Raw genomic sequence first — 19469 nt, 5'->3', positions numbered from 1 at the left:
AATGGACTAAATTGAGCCACTCAGCCCCAACACACTGTCTGCACACCATCCTGTCTCACTGATTTCATTTCATGTTCAGGCTCAACCCCACAGCAAGAAGCAGTCTGAACTGGGCTGTTAAGGGAGCCTTTCACAAGAACAGGATGCTGCTTACTTCATGCAAAATGGAGCTGACTGATCATGATCATGCGGAAGTGATGTGTTGATCTGTTAACCAGGACACTGTCTGCCCTGTTGATGTTCATGACAGCACTTATTTTGCTGCACTTGCTGCTGTATCACAGCCTCGTATTCCAGGCCTGTTTATATATGCATGCAAACGCATAATCCGAAAATAAGAATACGGCTGGAGCACAGACGTCTCGTCATCACATCCTGGATAATCAACTTGGATGTATAATCTCATAATAATAATGTTATTTGGGATCTCATGACTTGTGTTCACAGGAGCAAAAAGATGAATAGGCTACTACTTACCCTCTTCTGTAATGGGAAAGTTTGTTCATACACAGATCAGATTACATAAAGAAGATTGCAAAGAAGTGATTCCTATGTGCTGCCTTTTAAAAGACAAGTACACTACAGATATAGAAAGTAGATCTGAATCAATCAATCACCCCTGGAGCTTGGTAAACTACTGTAGCTGGCAAGCTAACGGCTAACATACTAGCAAGCCTGGTAGCCAGTCTCCTGTAGCATTTAGTTTTCAGGATTGCACATCATTACTTACAACTTAGTATTGGTGTAGTTCACAGTACCGTGAATCTACTGATTGCAGCATGAATTGATCGATATGAAATGTACATTTTCTATGGGATGACTGCAGACTTTACCAACACAATCAAAATGCATCAAAAAGAAATGAAGGACCAAAACTCTGACATCTTTCATATTACTTACCAGTATCTTGGTTCTGTTAGTAAAATGTGGTCATAGACCATGATAATACTAAATATTGATTATACAACTACAAAAAAACAGCAAAATAAGTTTTTTCAGCTTGGAAAAAATAATATTTTCCAAATCATCCCAGTTCTCTCAAAATGTCATTCAGGTCACAAAAGAGTCAACCTGGAAATGTGTGAAAGGGATGCATGAGTGTGAATCCCACAAACCCCATACAAACTTATAAATATCTCAAACCAACCAACAATGTCCCATTTTCCATGTGCGAGAAGAGCTTACGTATATCCTCAGACTGGCGAAACGCATTGTTTTTGGTCTCGGTGCAGTGAAACAATCATCATTTGTCATCCCACACTCAAGAGCAGCCATCCCAAATGACATCCCTCCGAGTGGATGCCTAATGAAGACAAAAGCTCTTTTTTGAGAGCAGCCTCCTGTCTGGAAGGAATTACACCCATGTGTTAGTGAGTGTGTGAAAGAAGCAGGGAGGTGACGCAGGGATGATACAGGGCTCAAAGCGGAGGAGCAGAGAGTGGTAGTGAGGAGAATGAATAGTGACTGGTGCTCAGCCCAGTGGCAGCTTAATGACTTGCGGTCAGTTGACTCTGTCTCAATTAATCAGACTGCTCTTTCCCGGTTGCCTCCTTTTTTTTTTCTCCCTCTCCCCTCGGCTTTAATTTCTCCCTTTGTCTCCAACCCCTGAGCAGGGAGAGGGCGCTTTGTTCTCACTCTCTGTCTATCTCTTTTGTTTTCTGCTTCTCTATCTCTGTCTGTGCTTCTCCGTTTCTTCACCATCTCCCTCTCTCTCTTCCGCATGCTCTCTGACAGGTCCCTCGACTGGACAGTTTTCATTTCGTTCTTCATCTCTGCATTTGTAAGAGACTGAAAGAATGAGGCCATTTTACTATCACCCTCTATCATCCATGCTGTAGCCTGTCTAACTTTGGGCACAAACAACATCTTCCAAATCCCAGGGAGACATTTTTTTAAGGAAAAAATTGGCTGCAGTGGAGTCTGGAACAGGTTGTGAACCATGTTCATGAGGGAGTAAATCCAGGCATGGCAACACAACTAGCGCAGACACGTTTGCTCCTGGAATGTAGAATACGAGAGGGGGCAGTGCTGTGCCTGTGTGAGTGTGTGTGTGTGTGTGTGTGTGTGCAAGTGGCAGCTCAGCTCTCCCATGTCAGTTGTTATCTACTTTCCTGGAGGTCCCAGGGGGTCTTTCTGGCTTCCCAGGGTGGTCCTGACTGGGCTGACATTTGGAGGACTGGTCTGTGATGGCCTGTAGGGCTGTTCTGTGCAGCAGCAGCAGTCACAGCTACTGTCCGTCTCTGCTTTGCTCCTCTCTCCCTCTCTTCTTTTGGTCCTTTTGTCTCTCAAGATTCAGTCTCTGGTTGTCACACCTTTCTCTCTCTGTCACTTTTCTTTTTTAGTTCCTGTACTGTCCACTCATCTAGTTCCATCTCTGTCTCATTTTCACTTTCTGTCCCTCTTGCTCAACTTTCTCTTCATCCATTATCTTTATTTTTTTTCACATACTAGCACTCTGTCACTCTGCCTCCCTCCCTCCCTCACACATATTCCTCTCTGATTTTCTCTCTCCCGTTCCACGTTTCATCCGCTCCCTCCCTCTCTGTCAGTGGGGTCACTGTGCTGGCCAGACGCCCTGAGGAGCACGCCTGCCACGGCTCTTACATGTTGGGAGGCGGGGAAGGGGGGCACAAGACCTCTGCACAGACCAGGCTGACCCCGCCTGAGGCTCCTCTGTGCAGTCAGGGGGACAGAGGGAGCAATCAGAGGTCAAATGCTCCAGGAGGACTTATAATGTAGCCATGATGCGGGGTGACAGCTATGTAGCAGGAGCATTGATTTAGTTTTCATCTTTGTATGCGCTGATCGGAGTTCAGTTTTTTTTTTACTAGGGTCACATTTTTGCTGGCCCACTGACTGAATACACTAGATGACTCTTGGTTGTTGAAAAGCATGTGTAGAAAACAAAAGAGGTGAGAATGAGAACAAATTGTCCTGCAAATATTCTACTCAATGCTCTGAGCATTCGCTGTGCACTGAGATACGTAACCTCTTATGAATTTTAATTTTAAAGGGATGGTTGGTACGAAGATTGTTGTAATGTTTTTCAAAGAGCATTATAGCATTTAGTCTCTCCTATCTCAATGGAGGGAGGAGGGTCTGATGTATTGACGCCAACAAGTTATTACAATTACATATAATAATTTTGTGCCCGGTGTTGATGTTGAAGAGCAGCTTGAACTCATTAAAGATGTTGCAGCTAGCCTGAAGGAGTAGGCATTTGTGGCAATTGGTATACATGTGATTAGAGTTAATAAAAATCACAGATTTGAAGTTTGACATTGAATGATGTCACATTCTTGTTACTGTGTATGCATTAAAAAGACTCAACATTGTGCACTTTGGTACAAATTGCTTGATCAAAGCTGCCTATGAATCTCAAAATAAAAGCTCTTCATAATACAGTAAATAAATACAGGCTTAATTATTTTATTATATATTTTGGCAATATAAGTGGTATAATGCCCTTTAGCTGTTATACAGACATTGCATTGTGTTGTAGATCAGTGGTTCCCAACCTCTTTCCTCAAGGGACCCCTCATTTAGTAAAGTGATGACCCCTGACTAAGTGACATATTTTATGAATATTTAGTATTGGGTGCCGTTTGTCAAGCAGCTCATGCTGAAAATAACAGCAACATTTTGTCACATTTAGCTTCAAACAATGTTTAAAAACCTGGTATGAATTTTTGAGGGTCACTTTTTTGCACATTTACAACAATGTTGTAAGTTGACAATGTCAACTTAGAGATATTTTAAATAGTTAAATCCAAATATTAATATTACACCTAAATGTTAAATGCTAAATCTAAATGCTAAATCTAAATCTAAACGGTAAATCTAAATGCTAAATCTAAATGTTAAATCTAAATGCTAAATATAAATCTAAATCTAAATGTTAAATCTAAATCTAAATGTTAAATTTAAATCTAAATCTAAATGTTAAATCTCAATGTAAATCTAAATGTTAAATATAAATATAAATGTTAAATATAAATATAAATCTAAATGTTAAATATAGATATAAATCTAAATGTTCAATCTAAGTTTTTTGGGTGAAACTAAATATTTAACTTATATGCAAATTCAAAAAATGCCGGTAACCGGAAGTACCAAAATAAAAGCTTGAGGAGGTCAGTGTGTGTTTAGAGTGTCAAATAACGAAGAAAAAACATCTTATCTGGGAAATGGACTCTTGGACATGGATTATCGTGATAATAACGCCCTAAAATAATAAACACGTTTGGAGAAACTGTATTTGAAGAGTACTTTGAGTTTTTAGTGTCAGTTTTATGAAGGGTGCTGGACTTATGACCTGTAGCTACTTTAGCCAGCCACATGGGGCTCACTTTGACTGATCTGTATGTTGCAAAAGCCAGCATGAATTTCTATAAACAGCGTAAGAAACATCGGCAGAGCCCATCTGGCGCTATAAAAATGTGCAACGCTGGGATGAACCCCTCACGGCCACCACAGGCCACCTCGGTAAGTATGATTTCCAAATCAGTAGCATTGGATTCTTGTCAAGGCAACTTACTAAAGTGTGTAAATGTAGCCAGAGAGATTTGCAACTAGCACCAATGGACTTTATGTGAAGCACATGTTTCTATAAACAGTAAAACTCCCAAAGCAGTGGGATGAACTCATGAGCTGAAAAACAAGGTTGTACATGTGAGTTCACCCCTCTTAAGAGCAGCAAAGCATAAATTAACTAACCGAGGCTACTTGTCACCCCTCAGGCCCACAAATGACACTGTAAATTGTTGGTCAAATGAAAATCTGCCTCTGTCCTCAGTCAGACATCTCACCTTGGCTTACCTGCTGGCCTTTACTCACAAGATAAAACTGTTCTCTGCTTGGCTAGAGAGAGAGTAATGCTGATGGAGGACATAGGCAGTCAAATGATAAAGAGATTTAATTTAATGTGAATAAGGTACCAGAGTGCATACTTTAAAAGACCATAAAATGTATCTCTCTTTGTTTCTGCATTTTCCTGCTTTTTTGTCCTTTGCCAATCACAACCCTGGTTTTTGAATGCTGGTCATATAAACATTAAAAACACATGAAAGATAATATTGCTAATATTTTGCTAATGTCTCTTCAGGCTCCCACCAGCTACAATAACACACCTGGGACAGCCACACCCACCACCTCCACTGGGACATCATACAGCTCGGTATACTTATATACTCATGTAACCTAGCTGGCTGTTTGTTAGTTTTTTAATCTGTGTGGTGTAATGTTTCCACATTGGTTCCGATCATGGTGGCATATTTTACACAACACTAACATGTGACAAGATAACGTCTTTGGTATTTTGTTTATATTTTAAAATTCCTCAGGGCTCCAGCACCAGCGCTACCATACCTTTACCAGCAACAGACTTCGCTCCAGTGACCTGTCTGTCAGTAAGTAGTCATTAATATTCATGTTGATATTTGTTTAATTTACTTCTCATTTACCTCTCAGTAACCTCTCATCTTTTGTACATTGATTGAAATGTACATTCACTGCGAAGGATGGACCCAATTGGTGTCCTAGCCAGGAGAACAACAGCAATAGCTCGGGGAGTAGACTCTGTCCCACATCCAAATTTCATATGGCATGTAGACGGAAATCATAAGTTGATTAGGTGGAAATTGGTTGTTCATGGTGCCATAGACAGCTACAGTAGGATGTTTTCTGTTTATGTTTCTTCACTGCTCCAACAACAATCGTGCTGAAGCTGTAAGAGACCTCTTTACTGCAGCTGTTGGACAGTTTGGCAGACCACTGCACCCTGGGTATCCTAGACATAGACAATGCAACAGACCTATTTTGTCTCCATTATGTCTTTCTAGCCAGAATCAACCGCACTTTGGAGGAATTCAAAGCTGGATTTAACAATCACTCTATGTCATCTGAAGGAAATAGAACACCAGTTCAGGTTTTTTTCTCTGGTCAAAGATTTCCCTAATTTTTACAACCCAGATCTCTCAACAGCAGGGGTAGTTTTTTGCTCCTCAACAAACTCTCAAAGAGGATTTCCCCCATTGAATGACAGGGATTTGCAAGAACTGAATGATGCCATTAACCCTCTTCAAAATGACAACAACAATGGCAAAACATTCTTTCAGAGAACACAACAGTTTATTTTTGATAAACATGTAAATGTGTGATCTTAGCATAACATGGACAACTAGGTAACATTAGCCTTATTGTACTTTCAAAAGTACACTGTGAAACAAATATTGATGTTTTGTTTGGCTTCTTGAACTGTAAGATTTAAAGCCCCTTGCCAGCATGTAGATGTTTGAAAATTACATGATGGCACATAGTTGATGTCAGTGTTAAAAAGGCGAGAGACGCACTTTGGCAACTGTTAAGAGTTTTCTGTCAAGTCAAAAGCAATGGTACTGTTGATAAATACAAGATGACTACTGTTATGTGAAAGAACAGTGAAATACTTTTCAGGGCTCTACAGATGTATTGATACATAACCGTCTTCCACTACATTGCAGTCCGTTGTTCCTGATTTTTAAAGTATCTAAATATGCAAAGTAAAACTACTCAGTGAAGTAAAACGATACCTGTCAGTGTTTTATTATATCTTATACATTACATACATAACTATTGTATCTTTATTATGTGAATTACTATTATTCATGAATTATAGCAGGTTTGATTTTTCCTGCTGAAGTCGACTCAAGAGCCTTCATCAGTGGACCATAGTCTCAATCACCATCCAATCACTGACACAACAGTAGCTTAACACACATTATCTAATAAAATATTTGAGAGAACATCTTTGAATAAACCATCTTGAACTTTCAATGCAGAAGCTATCATCAGAACCTCACCTGCATCTAGTCAGTTTGCCAATCGAACTCAGTGAAGTCCCTGATGAAGGACATTACATGGGGGTTCATGTATGAAGTCTTCCGCTTCACCACTCTCCCAGTCTTCCGGCTCATCTGCTCCTTGGCACTGCACTTGGTGGAGTCAGGATTAATCCTGACTAAAAACCTATTAAAATGAGTATTCATGAATATCACCTGACGTCACTCACATTCTAACTTGTCTGCTGCCATGTTGAGTACCTGATTCGGCAAGATCGCTAAGTCTGTTGGGAGTAACGGCGTTTAAGTATAACGGCGTTATTTTTTCAGTAACAGAGTTAATTAGAGTTAATTAATTACTTTTCCCATCATTGCAACGCCGTTACCGTTACTGAAAATGTAAAGTGGCGCGTTACTTGCGTTACTACAATTTGGTTGAATGAAGCACAGCAGTGTCAGGTTTTCTGACAGCCACACATCAGCTGTCGGGAGAGAGCAGGGTGGTGACACTGTTGGACACCAATTGCAAACACTCGTCTGTGCAGTGCTCATTTTGTCTGTGGTGAGTGGATGTAAATATATTGTTAGCGAGCTAACGCTAGCTGCTCACTGATCGCCAAATTGAATTAAAGATGATAACATACAAATCTTTGCAAACAGCATTAATTAAGCAATCAGTGTGGATTGGTTTATATACTGTGTCTGATAGCATGAGTCTAGCGTCAAATGTCAGTTTATCGTTAAAAAACGTGTTACAATATCTGGTGGAGACATCACATCAGTCATTAACGTTAGCTGAAGATATTGTTCAAGCTTAGAACCAGTTTAAGATTATAGCCCGAAAACAACACCGACTCCGTCCTGTAACGTTATTTACCACATATCTCACAGTTATTATTCAAGTGCTCCTAAGACTGGTGACATTAGCAAGTGGTTAGCTAATCTGTTTACACTATAACGTTGGCAGCCTAACGATGATATTTTTTGAAAGTAGCGTTTCTTTTCATGGCAGTCGAGGTGCGAAATGTTGTCTTTCGTAGCCATTTACTGTATCCATAGAATCCGTAAATCGTGGCAAGCTAGCTAATGCTTGTCAGTACTGTCTTTGCCGGTACTCGGTAGGTACTCAAGATGGCGCTAGTAAGCTGGGAAAAGAGCGGATGACGTAAAAGGTCACGTGACTGATATTCATGAATAGGAGTTAAGGGTGGGACAATATGTACATGTTAATGAGTAACCGGTTAGCAAATCCTAACTGCAGAGAAAAACAAAACAAACTTTTTTTTTATTAAATAGATAAAAATAAAGAAAATACAGTATCTTGGACATGCATTAACTTATTTCTCAGAATTTTTATTTATTTATTTTTTTTTACTGTTTAGAGGTGATAATACTATTCTACTGTAAAAATCATACACAGTAATGTTGCTGTGTTTACTGCAGTAAATAACTGTAGATTTCACAGCCATTTTTTACACTGTTCTTTTACAAATGAACTGATTTCAGTAAATTAGTAGTAGATTTACAGTAAAAATCAAAACTAGGACAGTACACTTATGCTCCAGTTATGCTTGCAAAAAATAAGCCGTGTACTTTTAATGGTAGCTGTTAAACGTCTCGTTGTTTAAATGATGTTGAATAAAGATCCATTTATCAGTGCTACTAGGAAGCAGTAGTTAAATTCATCATCATCAGCCATTGTTGTTGCGTTCACAAAAAGGTGAAGCTCATTTGCACAAGTGTGTGCAATGGGAAGATGTTTGTTTTCATCATGAATAAATATTAATTTAGGAGTTGGATGAAAACCAATGGCTGGGACTTCGCTGCTCCCTGTAGCAAACGCCAGGATGTGACCAGGGCTCAAAGTCAGGAATGCCTCCTCATCATTGGTTAGAGTCCTGTCCCCATATGTGTCTCTCAGCTCTTTATCTAAAAGCAAAGGGAAACCAGTGTTGACTTGGAGACTGGAAAATACTCAGGTTTAAGAAAGCCTGAATCAATGACTAATTGAGTGACTAATGGATTACTATATAGGTATTTTGGTGAAAAAGCAATTTTATTCTTACAAGCAATCAGATAACAACTGTATTCTTGTTTGTGGTACATAAACATTAGATAGGCACAGCTTCATGAGTTGTAAAGAATAAAATGAATCTGTAAATTTCCTGGATTGCCTTATTGTTTAATATACTGAATTACAAATACATACTTATTTTGAACACATTGGAGAAACTCCCTAAATTTTACCACCATCAACTCCTCCTTAGCTCTCCTGTTGCTCCCCAGTACGGAGTAGCTTGGTTTGAGAATACCAGCTACAAAATCAGCTTCTTGACCTTTGTCCTCTCCTGGTATGTCTCTCTCAGGAGTGATAAAACCAGGGGAGAAATTCAACACCATAAATGAAAGGCCATAAAAAGGAGTAGTTATGAGAAGCAAAACTGAATGAGATGAGCTAGGTTTGAGAGTTGCCTCTCCCTTTCAGTACAAATGACTGAATTGTGCTACTAAGCTAGGTCTACACCTCTTATAATGACTTGTAGGTAGATGAATCAAGACATCCAATCCAAATACAGTTTACAGGTTGCTTATAGTGATCCAATTGAGGCTGACAAAACAAAAACAAAAAAACGAACTGGTGCTTAAATTCTGTCAGGTTGGCATGTAATGTTAAGCTTTGGTCACACTACAGGACTTTCTTTTAAGATCACTGTACTGTTCACACTACACGCCTGTCTTGTACTCAGGAGTGTTGTGGTGTGCACACTTCATGGGGGGGGGGGGCTGTGTCAAACATTACATGATAATTTTCACCACAAAGGATCAGAAATTAGTCTGGTGTCCAAACACCATTTTGTCTTAAAGTAACATTAAGTTATTAATATGCCTGCAAGGATGACAAATTTACAAATACTGAAAAGTTAGTTGTGTGTAGGCTGATGTAGAAACTATATTACTGTGCCCCCTCCATATACATAGATACATGATAAGGTTGTGTTCAGTGAGCTGTGGATGACAGCAGAGGAGTGTCTGCTTTCATTGGTTAAAGTTTGTTGATTGCTGTCGGCAAGTGGAAAATCAGGGCTACAATCCCAAAGTGTGAACTTAACTTTTGCAGTACATAAAGCAGTAATAACTAAGTTGTCAAGGACAAGGGTATACTTTATTAATCACACATACAATTCAGTACAGTGAAACTTGTCCTCTGCATTTAACCCGTCCCTGAGGAGCAGTGGGCAACCAGAGCACAGTGTCAGGGAACCAACTCCAGATTCTGAGCCAGTGCCTTGGTCAAGGGCACTGACTGGATAATTAACCTAAATGTGCCCGTTTTTGATGGTGCAGGAAACCCACACAAACACTGGAGAACATGCAAACTCCACATACAGCCCATAGAAAACATAATATAAACAAGTGCTTTAACCTACTTCTTCTTTGACGCGATGGACTTACTTGCAGTCTGTCATTTTCACTCCCTTGACTGATGAGCTCACTTTCACTTGTGGAAGGTGACACTGTATGAACTAAATGACATTATGTTATGGACAAAAGAAGGGAAAATATATATCAGTAATTGGAAACAAAGTTTTTAACATTTCTAATTACCCATATCTGAATTTGATTCAGTTTAATTTAATTATTAAACAAAAAAAGGCTATGTTATTTATGTAAAGAAGCAGAAAAAGCAACATACATATTTTTACTTCTAATTCATTGAATGTTGCCCATAACTGAAATTCTGTACTGTCATATAAACTGCTTACCTGTACAGGTTTGGGTATTAATGCCATTATATAGCGACAAGTGGCTGAACTAATCGATGCAACTTCTTTTCCACCCCACAGAAAACAGCTTGAGATGTTTGGTGTTATTAGTCTTTTGCATCCCTTGACTGTACTCAAATACTCGAATGGGAATGACTGGCCCATAGAAAATGCAAACGTTCTTCTGAAAATGGCAGTCTTTCTTCTTTAAGTTGTGCTTCAGACCAGTCAGATGTAAAGGAGAGCTTCCCAATAAGGCCATCTCGTGCCAAATTTGCTCTTGAGTCTCCCCTGGGAATGCGGAATGTTGATGCTGAAGAAAAAGGCACGCACACAACATCTCTTGTATAGTGTTTGCAGGCTTTGTTTTTTCTCACAAAACGTGAGTGTGTAGCAGGCCTTTGAGGAACTGATGGAAAGGGAACCTGAAATCAATGAAAACACAGACACCTGTGCATTACAAGAGAGCAATACATTTTTAGTTCATTGTGAATGCAAACTGTAGATGCAAACCAACTAACTGATAGTATCATCAACCCATCATGGGGTCTCTGTACGATTGATCGATTACCAGATGGTTCATTAACCTTTTTTTGTCAAAAAGCAATTTATTAAATCAAAATACTGGTGTTGTGTAAAATATGCCACCCTAATTGGAACTAATGCGGAAACACCACACAAATTAAAAAACCAACAAATAGCCAGCTAGGTTACATGAGTATGAAAGTATACCGAGCGGTATGATGTCCCAGTGGAGATGTGGGTGTGGCTGGCCCCGGTGTGTTATTGTAGCTGGTGGGAGCCTGAAGAGACATTAGCAAAATATTAGCAACATTATCTTTCATGTTCATGAAATTATCTTTCATGTTCATTTCATGTTCATGTTCATGCTCACTTTCGAAGGGTGCGCACTCTTTCCTTTTTTTTCCGCAGTCAACGGCGGCACACGGTTTTGCAATCTAAAATCGATAAAAATTGGGCTGGTTTCGGATCAGTTTGGCGGGTTTTTGTAGCCGAAACACGGGCACTTCAGATCATTCTTCCTGCGACTCTCTGTTCAGCAGGCAGCAGTCTCACTCACTCATTCACTCACACCCACACCCACCCACTACAGTTCTGGCTGACGTGCCCCCTAAACTCACAACAGAAACTCAGTCATGCCGATAAACCGGAGATCCGGCACAGTGCCGGAATACTATCAGCCATCTAATCTTGAACTCACATTTACACACCTTGTTTTTCAGCTCATGAGTTCATCCCACTGCGTCACGTACCAGTGTGAGTTTTACTGTTTATAGAAACAAATGTGCTACACATAATGATGGTGCTAGTAGCAAATCTCTACTGGCTACCGTTAACTAGTTTAAGTTAAGTTAGCCTTGACAAGAATCCAATGCTACGTGACTTGGAAAACATACTTACCGAGGTGGCCTGTGGTGGCCCTGAGGCGGTTGATGTCGCTGTTGAAAAATTCTGCCGATGTTCTCGGCATTTTCGCAGAGCCACCTGGTGGTGGCGGGCGGGGGTAGGCTCTTGCTGGCCTTTATGCAATAGTGTACTATAGTGGCTACAGGTCATAAGTCCTGCACCCTTCATAAAAGTACTCTTCAAATACAGTTTCTCCAATCGGTTTATTATTTTAGGGAGTCATTATCACGATAATCCATGTCCAAGAGTCCATTTCCCCGGATGAGATGGTTTTTATTCGTTATTTGACACTCTAAACACACTGACCTCCTCAAGCTTTTATTTTGGTACTTCCGGTTACCGGCATTTTGAATTTGCATATTAGTTAAATATTTCACCCGAAACATTTATATTTATATTTATATTTATATTTAACATTTAGATTTAGATTTAAATTCAACATTTAGATTTAGATTTAACATTTAGATTTAGATTTAAATTTAACATTTAGATTTAGATTTAGATTTAACATTTAGATTTAACATTTAGATTTAGATTTAAATTTAACATTTAGATTTATATTTATATTTAACATTTAGATTTAGATTTAAATTTAACATTTAGATTTAGATTTAGATTTAACATTTAGATTTAACATTTAGATTTAGATTCAGCATTTAGATTTAACATTTAACATTTAGGTGTAACATTTAATATTTGGATTTAACTATTTAAAATATCTCTAAGTTGACAAATATTGTTATAAATGTGCAAAAATGTGACCCTCAAAAATTCATACCAGTTTTTTAAACATTGTTTGAAGCTAAATGTGACAAAATGTTGCTGTTATTTTCAGCGTGAGCCGCGTTTATAAACGGCACTAACTATTTCATACGGTGAATTGCATTTTTTTTGCCGGCCACAGTGTGCTCTGAATCACAGATAGGAAAACTTAACATATGACACATGGGGATAAAAGGCAAAAAAGCCTCTTGGACGCATACCCCAAACCCAACAGGAACTTGGTCATTTTGAATTTGCACATGTTGTATTGTAACGAGTAAAATCTGTGCTATTTTATGAATTTTCATCAGAGGGCGTGTCTGTGGCATGGCATCAAATGTCGATCTTTCTACAGGAAGCAGGAAGTTGTTAATATAATTAGACAAGAGTCCTGCTGTGAATACATTTAAATGCCAATATTAAGACATAGTTATGGCGCCACCTACTAGCTACAGAAAATTACATGTTTTATACTTTCATGTACTACTCCTAGCACACTGACCAGATATAGCTGAAATTTAGTCAGAAAACTCTTAACACGTTGATTATGATGTGTTGAATGAATCTTGAACTTGATGTAACTTAAGAGTACTTTGTCCAATCTTCACCAAACTTCACGTTTCACATTCATACTAGGGATGTGAATCCCCACCACTGAGGCCGATTCGATACACATCTCGATACGTTGCCAGCAATACGATACATTAACGATACAGTGGAGCCCCCTGCCGATACGATGCGATACGATTCACCTCTGTTCACGATGCGATGTGATTCATTAATGATTTGAAAACGATTTGACTTTATACAATGCGATTCGGTTCGATACGATTTAACACAATATAAAGAATTTACAAGCCCACATCTGGTTTCTAATGTATTTGATACTTGACTGTTTTCTATAAAGCAAACCAATAAATCCAACTTAAAAAGAAGATGCAATTCAATACGGTACAGACAGAGGATTGTTTTATTCCTAATAAACACCAAATCATAAACAAAAAATATTTGTATGTGTTTTTAATCTCATTCTCTACAATACTAAATGTGTTGTATTCGGGCAATTTCTTTTTGGCCTCTTAATAAAAAACAAAAAACAAACACCTTTTCTCAGGTCCTTTTACTAATAGTGTTCTCTGTCTGTAATTTCACAATGTTTTACAAAACACTTCAACATCAACAATGTGCATTGTGCAAATAACTTCATCATAGTGCAATGCCCATACTAGTGCAACAGTTCTACAACAATATAACAGTTAAACAAAAATAAACAATTGCAACTGCTTACAAATAAGTGTAAAAAACTGACAGCCACAGCAAACATGGTAAATGGACCTGTACTTGTATAGCGCCTTTCTAGTCTTCCGACCACTCAAAGCGCTTTTACACTACGTGCCACATTCACCCTTTCACACACATTCACTCAGTGATGGCAAAGTCCATCGAACAGAAACTAACATTCATACACATTCACACACCGATGCGCGGCATCGGGAGCAATTCGGGGTTCAGTATCTTGCTCAAGGATACTTCGACATGTGGCACCAGGAGCGGGGGATCGAACCCACAACCTTCCGATTAAGGAACGACCCGCTCTGCCTCTGAGCCACAGCCGCCCTTATCACTCACACTGAGGTATATCAACTAGAGGTCTTTCTTTTCAAAGTGCAAAGACCACACTACTCCTGCACTATTGTGTGTCTTCCAAGGTACGCTTAATATCTCCTCTTCACCTGTTGTGTCGCTTCCCTCCATTTTTTCTGTTTACTTACTAACTGCGTCCGCCACGCAAAAAGATAGTGATGGTGCTTTCAAGGCGCCTCGAAAACACGGGTGCAGAGGAGAAAAACTATGTAATAATCGATGTAACCATGGGTTTTACCGATGCAGACACGCAAAGAGAGATACATTGCGCATTTAGCCGGCAGTTGTATCTAATGCACACTGAAGCTACCGGTCGCTACGCACTCGTATCGCAAACGTCTGTCTCGGACCACCGATTCAAATCGGTGAATCTCTCCATCCCTAATTCATACAGGTGTATAGGGCAGCTTTTATAACCTGACCCTACTCAACATTACTCTACTGATATGCTCATACCGACATTTCCTACTCCCCATATAGAGTGCACTTTATGTTTAGAGTAAGAGCCCTCTAATCTAATCCTAAACCACTAATACCACATGATCTTTTTTAGGACAGTGGACATTGCCCAGTACCCTGAAAATGTATATAGGGAACCTGCTTAATGTGAAAAAAAATCTAGTGACTTTTATGAACATAAAGTAATTGGTCAAAGAGTTAACAATGTTCCTGACAGGCTTTTATCTATAACACATAAAGTCAGACATTTTTAATAACTGTATGTTGGCTCGCCTTTAACAGTGAATGATAATAGGTGAGGACTTTATTACAGTTATACACGAATAGTGGGCTTGCATAGGTACGCTCACACAACTTTTGGCACATTTTACTGTGTCATAAATTGTAGATCAAAGTTTAATATCCAAAAGACTGCAACAGACGGTAAAATAAGCAAGATCTTCCAAAGTTAATCACCAAACATAAATATATAGTTCATAAAGCAAACACACAACCACTGACTTAACAACTCTACCACCTGGACAAACTTGAGAAGTCAAATTGATGGACCTCATCTGGCAGCTGAAAGAAAACCTCCCTCTTCTCATCGCCTCTAGAACCAATTCCAGGATAGGTAAACAAACAGGAACAAAAAGAATACAGAGGCACACAGGGCCAACGAAAACAGCTTTATAAAGTGGTTCCAACACAAGCAAAGTGGAGAAAGTCTTTACAAATAACTCTTCACCCTGTTTCTTTCTAGGTCTTTAGCCTTCCCAGTGGTGTTCCAATCTGTAATTACTGACTCTATTTGATTCTAATCACCAGTCTGGAAAGACAGATACCACATCCCCTTTTCAAGCCCTCCCACAAAGACCTAGGAAGGTGCAGAGCTATATTTCTCTCAATTATCTAGTCAGGATCGACTGGTTTGGTGCTGAAGTTCTCGGAGTGTGTTTGCCAATTTGCTGTGTCAATTAGATTTTCTCCTAGGTAAGTAATCAGACTGTGGGAGATGGTGAAAGAAGCAAAGATGAAGGGAAAAGTAATTACAGCTTTTTTTTGGGAGGTTTGCAGCTGCTCCACGGTGCCTCTATACCACCCCTGTCTTTTTTAATCACTTTTATTGGACTTTAAGGGGAGTCCCTGCCTTTGTGTTTCTCAGTAAGAAAAGAGATTAGACACAAACACAGATAGCTGATACAAGCAAGCACACGTTCAACTGCGTGGCTTTTCCTCCATGCTGCACACCTGCATATACAAAAAGAGAGAAAGCTGAGAAGAGCTAAACAATATGATTGATGACATCAGTGTTTTTCCTCCTATTTATTTCAGCACATTGCTGCAGCCTCTATGGTAGAGCTATTGTATTAGGAATGTTATTTAGCATTGAATTTCTCCTCCAAGCATACTGATAATAGCTTGGCACTTTCAAGAGTGAAAAAGTTTGAATGCGATAATAACTTAGGATCTGAGTGAAAATGTGACTCACGGCAGCTAAAGTTGTAAATAAATTCAAAACCAAAAGTGTTAAGAAACGGGTGTTTAATGCTTGGATAGATTTTCACAGAATGTCTGAAAAAATTATAATAAAATCCCATCAGAACAAGCCATAAATGTACTCATTATATTCCTGAAAGCTTGACTGGCCTGTCTTTGTGTGCTTGTTTGGTAATAAATTGTGGAAAAATATGGAGGCAGAAGGAGACAGAAAAAACGAGAAAGGGAATTAGGCAGAGAAGCAGAGATGGGCACACTCTCTGACACTTGGCTGTCCTGTCTGCCCTTGTCAATGCTTGACACCTCCCTAATCCCCACTCCCGACCCCCCTCCTCCCCCACAACCCCCATCTCAGCTGGCCAAGGTTGGCTAGCAGACAAGCCTGTCACCCAGTCAGAGATCTGGGACCTGTCCATGCCCTGTCCAGATGTAGGTACCAGAATTCACACAGACTCCTTCCGTCCCACGGGCATCCTCGTCTACCTCCTGAGACAAATTCCTTGACCCTTGTGCATTTGATGTGTTTTAATGGGCTAATCCTAAAAAAGAAACCTGAGCCACTATTTACTTAGTTTATAGGACTGACATCAACAAAAACTACCACTGTTACTCCATTTCAGCCTGTGCTATACAAGCTCCTAAAGTTGACAGTACAACCATTTTACAGCTTAAAAAACCCATACAGCTTAAAATGCCCATTATATTTCTGCAAACATCAAGTGCAGAGTACAAGAAATGTTTTGTAGGAAAACAACTGCACTGTGGGACTACAAGAGCAATATTTACCTCATTATCTCCCACAGTATTTTTTTTCTGACAACGCTCTGTACATACTGTACTTGTCTGCTTTGAAAATGTGTTTTTATGCCTCACAGTAACCAGCCTTCACATTTCATAAAGGTAAAAAAGTTCTGATGTGAACTCTTCAAGTTCTTCCACAGACATATGGGCAGATGGAAGTGGGTGGTGTGACCTTTGAATTTCATTTATTCTAGACATTCATTGTCATTGTCATAAAATTGATATACCAGTGTTCTTTCAGATAGATACATTTCTTAATATATTCATAGGAAAACACTGTGAGGAACATGTGTAGAAAACCTGTCTGTTGGAGCATTCTTGTGCTGGAAATGTATGACATTCACATCTTCTACCACTGTACATATAAAGCGGAAAAAAACAAACACATAAAACACACCATAAATTTCCCATCCAGTGAAACCATAAGAAACATTATTACAAAATCTGCACTTGCTGAGACCCCACAGTTATTTCTCCAGTAAGCGGTGTGAGGTTAAGCAGTTACTGTTTCATAATTACCCAGTTCATTTAACATTACTACTAAACTTATTAACAGTAACCAGAGGAGGCAGCACGGTCCACACGCCTACAGCTATTCTGAAGTTTCAAAGTCAAACCCACAAAAAGCGTTTTAAGGCCAAATGACAAAGAAAATTAAGGTAGAGATTAAAATAAAATAAGCACTTTGTGTGTTGTGATCAATTAATTATAAATAAAAATATAGGTTTCTTTTACTGGTCAAACATTTATAAATTAGATTTTGCTGTTGTTGCACAGACTGTGCATTGAAAGAGTCTGATTCAAAATCTTCTAAAACACTGAAAGTTAAAAAGAAATGATGAAAATTGATGCAGCAAAACCAGAGATAATGTTTTTTTTAATTCTACACATTCTTCTTACAAAACATACTGCCTACATTACCCACAATGCAACACAACATTACTTCTTTCTAACTCCACATCCCTAGATTTTATTTTAATTTCTTTAAATTTTTATCAAAGGACCAGACTTCATGCAGATCCCTCTGAAGCCACAAAACACTTGAAAGTGAAATTCTGTTTTAAATGTCCATCAATGTGGGAGTGATAGTGGACGTTGTCTTAAAACTTTAATGGGCAACCTTTCACATTTTTGGATGTGTTCAAGAAATGTAATTTTATTGAGTCTTATCCAACATCAGACTCTGTGGAGGTGTTGTTTAATTGCCATCCACATTTAATAATACTCACTATGGATAGTCTTTGATCTAAAATTCAATCCACTGTAATCATATCACAAGGCACAGAACCTTTATTACAAACAACAACAAAGCAGATCGTAATCCTTGTTCAAAATGTGAAGGATAGATAGAAAAATACTTTAGTAATGCTCTACTAAGAAGGATGATTTGTATAAAAAATAATTTGGGCTTCTCTTGCAGTTATTTTAAGGCTTAAAACGTAGTTATCCATTTTTCTTTTGCGCACTAATATAGACAAGTATGCATTTTCTCAGAAGAATATGAGGAATAATCAGATATTGGAACCACCGACTCACTGATCTCCTGTGTATATGTTGCAGTGTTTGGGTACAAAGTGGGTTTTTAATATCAAAGCCTCAATCTGAACTTCAATATATTTGAGGTCTCGTGTCATGGCAGTATCTTTATTGTCCATGTGATAAGTGGGAGGGCGCAGCTGCTTAAAAATATGCTGTAGAACACTGGCTTATTGTTCAAAATATTATAAATAGATTACATGTGACTAAAATATATGCAAATGTAAATTACTGATGGTATAAACCCATCAGAAGAAAACTATATTAAATATATATATATATATATATATATATATATATATATATAGATATATACATATAAAAACTTGCTGCCAGTAAGTGACATTTATGTGAGTGGTTGAATAGAAAGCCTTTCAGTGTGCAGCACACACAAACACTGACATCATAAACCTGCACTCACACACACATACACACCTACACACACACATACACACCAACAGTCAACCTAGAACACCTTATCAGCTTTTTGTTAATTAAAAGCCAAGCAATACATTTTCTAATTCTTCCCCTTCACAAGAGTGAAACACTTCCAGGAGTAATCACTCAATAGCAATCACTTAATATCTTATTTAAAAGCTGAGCGTGTGTGCATGTGAATGTGTGTTAAGGTGTGTGTTTGTGCATGCATTATTGATTTTCATTCAGTCTTTGTACCCGCTCCTTCCTATTTCTGGTCAGACTGAGCCTATCCCAGGATACATTGGGCGGAAGGTAAAAAAAAACAAAACAGACAGGTTACTATTCTATTGAAGAAATG

This window comes from Dicentrarchus labrax, unplaced genomic scaffold, assembly GCF_905237075.1.
Source record: "Dicentrarchus labrax unplaced genomic scaffold, dlabrax2021, whole genome shotgun sequence".
NCBI classification, from domain to species: domain Eukaryota; kingdom Metazoa; phylum Chordata; class Actinopteri; family Moronidae; genus Dicentrarchus; species Dicentrarchus labrax.
This window is presented reverse-complemented; position numbering follows the sequence as displayed.